General features: G+C 32.9%; 1 long non-coding RNA gene across 3 annotated transcripts; it reads left to right on the top strand.

Annotated features, from left to right (window-relative positions):
- The first annotated feature begins 1,940 nt into the window (after window positions 1-1,940).
- On the top strand, window positions 1,941-4,361 carry LOC133677200 (uncharacterized). 3 transcript variants are annotated; one of them, XR_009835718.1, is made up of 3 exons: window positions 1,941-2,049; window positions 2,144-2,307; window positions 2,428-4,361. It is a non-coding gene; the product is annotated as an uncharacterized LOC133677200 (long non-coding RNA). The 3 variants fall into 3 exon arrangements; XR_009835719.1 differs by lacking the exon at window positions 1,941-2,049 and having other exon boundaries at window positions 2,097-2,307; window positions 2,428-2,560; window positions 2,777-4,361; XR_009835717.1 differs by lacking the exon at window positions 1,941-2,049 and having other exon boundaries at window positions 2,097-2,307; window positions 2,428-3,622; window positions 3,796-4,361.
- Window positions 4,362-4,681: the final 320 nt, after the last annotated feature.

Genomic DNA, 4,681 nt, shown 5'->3' with positions numbered 1-4,681 from the left:
TTCAAAACTAAAATTCTAAGATTAAAACCCATAAAAACATGTTATTAATGCATGAAAATCCTATATTATTTACTAATGATGATATACAAACTTGCAGCAACCAAAATCAAATCAAAATAAAACCTAAAACTAGAACTCAAGATAAAGTTTTTCAGATTAACATAAAGAACATGAACCCATGTTTCCTAGAAAACCCAGCATATACTGTGAAACTCAAAAATACATTTTAGACTTCCAAACAAAGCTCTCTTAGCCCCAACAAACCTCATTATCATAAACAAACAAGTTTGAATAAAAAAACACTAACAAATAAACTCGAATAATTAAGAACATGTATAAGATTTCAACTTTCAAAACTTTAGTCTTATTATCAGCCAATAAAAACATCAAAATTCAATCCAAAACTGACTCTTTAAACACTTTGAGACCCAAACTAAACTTAGGAATCAAGAACATGCATTAGCAACATAGAAAAAGCCATCGAACACCTACTGCTACATTTGACTGATTCCAAAATTCATCAAAATCAAATATATAAACACCTTTTAAACATCCCAACAACATTAACAAAAGTTTCAAAACATGATTAATTAATCAAAATAATATTTTCATTCATCAATCCATATAAATACTAAAACACAAAATAATGCCACAAAGATTCAAAAACATCATTAAATATTGAAAAAGCATGAATAGGCAGGTCACATGAACTTCACCCTTGAGTTTTCACATGGTTATACATTCTCTAAGCTTGCTGGCTATGGACTGCTACTTCCTTTCTCTTTTCCTTCCTTCTTTTCCTTTAACTTTCTATTCTTTCCAAAGCTTTCTAGTCCTTCTATGTTAGGTCTTTGAATTTTCACACTAGGGTCTTTTTACAGAGTGATCTTCATGTTTTTCTCTCTTCTCTTTTTTATTTTTATTTTTAGGGGTATTTATCGGGTTTTCTAGTTTTTTTACGGATTCCCTTAAAGATTGATCAAAGCTCATTCCTTTGATCAAAATAAGAGAGTTCTGGACAAATGTTAATAGCTAGCTACAACCTTTGTCCTTCAATGATTTTTGGGATGGTGGTTTTCCCTAGGTAGTTTTATCTTTGTTGGAGACAAAGACATGTATTTCTCACCTTATGATATTGAATGAAAGATTTATAGCCCATAATTATTTACGCGCGTGGGTTTAATTTTGCCTAAAATCTTTTCTTTCTAAAAGCTTAGGTGCCATTTAGATCTAATTTTATTTATTTTTGTTTTTTTTATTGGATAGAGTTCTTTTAGAGGATTTTGAGTTATATTAAACATATCAATCTATAATTTTTTTATATCAATTTAATTTTTCATTCACCCATAACTTATTTAAAATATATTAATGTTTTATATTAAAAAATTTATATTGAAATTAAATTCCCACAAAAATTTAACCCAAAAAATCCACTTTTTAATTTTGCCTTAAATGCTATTACCCATATTTTAACAAATTTTTAAACAATCTGTGCCTACAGGCAGGCAATTGCTTTAGCAAGATATGCCTCTTACTAATCTGTTGCAAATTGAGAAAAACCTCATATCTTTTGCTTTTGGATATTTGTGTAGACACAATTTTATGCACCTGAAATTAAACAAGCACACGTGTACAAATATATGATTTTATTAAATATATGAATGGGTACAATCTCTGTATAATATATTCTATCAAAAGAATATGGCAATCCTCTAATTCCTCCCTTGGATTTGATGTATGGTGACTTGATTTATTTGAGTAATCAAGCTAAGATTTGTGCTTTGCAAGAACGCGAATTTGGGCGTGTATTGCGAAGCGAGATGTTGTGATTTGATGCTTTGAAGAGTACCTTGATTTGTCTTCAAAGTGTTGTTGAAGAACTCTTATGGGGCGTGTGAAATTTGATTGGTGGAAAATTTATGTTTCTACAATTTGTTAGGGTAAAATCACGGAAGCAGAATCTATATTCAATGAGATGAAGATGGCTGATGTTTTCCTGATGTTTGTAATATATACCATGATGATACCTGCTTATATATAATGCTGCAGGTCAGTTTGTACGAGACTGAAATGAATGATGAATGACGTGAAATAAATAATCTCCCAAGTTAAATACCTCTCTTTTGTTTTTGTTTAAGTACAGAACTTTGGAAAAAGGCATGTGCTCTTCTTCAAGAAAAGGAGTACGATATCTAACCAGACACTACTGCATGTTCAGCGCTGATGAGAGCTTTCAATAAAGGAGGCGATCCATCGAAGGTTCTCATTCTGGCAGAGTTTATGAGAGATTGTATCATCATGTAGCCTGTAAGGGTCCTCTCTTTTTTGCAAATTTCCTTGATAAGACATGATAGATACCCTGCTCTCTTGATAATAAACATTATGCTCATGTTTCCTTAGTAACTAGGACAAGAAATTTGGGTGTAGATTACGAGATTGGAGAATAACGACTGACTTGATTAAATTGATGGAGCCTTCATTCTCTGCTGTTTCAATTGGACTTCTGAATCCGCTCCTGCATCTTCTGGTGAAAAGTGGAAAAATTGAGTCTATAATGAAGGTATTCGAATATTTTCACATGTCTATATGATATTATGATAGTTGTGTTTGCCAAGAACACGGCATTGAAACCAGTGAACAATTTAATTATTCCTTTGTTTGAGCTCTTGTTGAACATCTTATATAGTATACATCCTAAATCTCCGTGGATATCAGTAGTTGGAGCTAATTTTATTCATAATGTTTTATAAACTAACCTTGCTCTACATTATACAAGATTATATAGGATCAGGTGCTGATATTAATTACAGCACTTGCTCGATCTTGTTGAAGAATCGTTTGGCTGTTGGGAATTGGAGGAAATATATCGAGGTAACTTATAATCAAATTTCTGTAACTTTATACGATATAGAATTTCATAACTTTATAGACAATAAATGTTGTGGATGGTGTTCATTTCATCAATTTCTTATTATTAGATATGGTAGATATCAACCCTGGGCTTTCCTCAGGACCTTCTTACACTCATCTGAAGGAGGGACCTGGGGCACCACACGATGCCTGTTTTAGAAGTTTTGAAAATCAATGCGTCTGTAAGTTATACGAGAAATGCGTTGGAAGTACTGGCGCCACAGCATAGTGATTAAAGCATGCTATTTGACTGCAATAGAGTTGGTTACTCTTTTCGAACTTTTTATGAAATTCCTTTTTAAGAATTTTCCCATACGAGGAAAGTGGTGCTTTAGTAATCAAAGTAGTAGCTAATTATATCTTTTGAAATATGTTGTTCATCATGAACTTTGGTGACTGCTAGCTAAATTGCTTGTATATATAAAAATCTTGCTTGTATATGCTGTCCGCATTACGGACACAAAGTGGAAGGACTAGCCACTTTGCCCCTTGCTTGTGTTCGTGAAGTTATTTTGGCTATAAAACTTAGCGACATGCTATTCTTGGTTTAAAATGCAATTCGAGGTGATTGGGAAAACTCAGAGAATTCTAAGTGCAGGTGTTGGGATGGATTGAGGAAGCCGGAATTCAGCCTTCAAATGGAATTGTGACGTATTCTCCTTTGCACAGAAAAGTGAAGCCACATACGCTTCTATCATAGAAGAAAGAGTTGGTATGCAAATACTCGTCTCCTGTGCAAGAGAATCGTGTTTTGGACCAGCACATGCTTCTATCTAATACAAGCGAAAATATATTTCAACCTAGCCATCTCATCATCTACAAGGCTACCTTCATTGCTCATCCATTGGGTTTCTAACTCTTATTCTGGTCGTTGATGTTTTGCAGGATCACTGAGAATATTAATCTGGGAACGAAGTCTCGAAAAGCAAGGTGTGAGCCTTCCCTCCCTACCTTCCTGTATTCAAATGGGAAAAAAATATTCACCCATGGCCGGGGAGAGTTTTCTATGATATTGCCAGTCTTATATATCCAAACTGTGGAAGATGATCACTTCTGACATGATGAGGAATGGAAGGAAATTTGAAGTAGGAAATGTGTTACTGCACTTGTGCTCCTGTTAAAAGTTCATTGAGCTGGGAAATGGCAGAGCCCGTCTTCACCATGTCAATTTTTCTGAGAGGTGTTCTGCTTTCAAAAAGTTTTTATACAGGTTATGGCTGTGATTAAGGATGTTGCCAAAGTCATATTCAATTGAAGTAGGGGATGGAAATGGCCTAATGTGAAGAACAAGAGATGGTGGGAGTGCAAAATTAAGTCATTACTTCCATCATTTTGACTATGTGAATATGGAGTTAAACACTGGAGTCAAAGAGATCTACTATATTATTAAGAAAATAATAGTAATAATAATATGGAAAATAAATTAGTCGAATCAACCTTGTAATTTGGTTTTATGGTTTTATTAAAATAAAAGAAAATTACCTTGATAATTTTATAGTTTAATCATTTTTTTTACTTTATCTTTTATCTTTTCAGAAATTATTTTTATGGATCAAACTAACTTTTAAATTTGGATAAAAAATCAAATACCCTCATATATAATACAAATACATTAGACAAATCAGTTGAAAGAAATTGAACGTAAAACAAGATCTCTCTCTCTTCTCACGAAAAACACAATCCTAAACCAAAACAGAATCCTAATCGATTTTGTTTGTTCACTTCAATCCAAATTTGCACTTCTCATCATGATTTTGCTCCGTTTATACTG

The sequence above is a fragment of the Populus nigra genome, chromosome 17 (genome assembly GCF_951802175.1).
Source record: "Populus nigra chromosome 17, ddPopNigr1.1, whole genome shotgun sequence".
In the NCBI taxonomy this organism is placed as follows: Eukaryota; Viridiplantae; Streptophyta; class Magnoliopsida; order Malpighiales; family Salicaceae; genus Populus; species Populus nigra.
The sequence above is the reverse complement of the archived record's forward strand: the minus strand, read 5'-3'. Positions and strand labels throughout refer to the sequence as shown.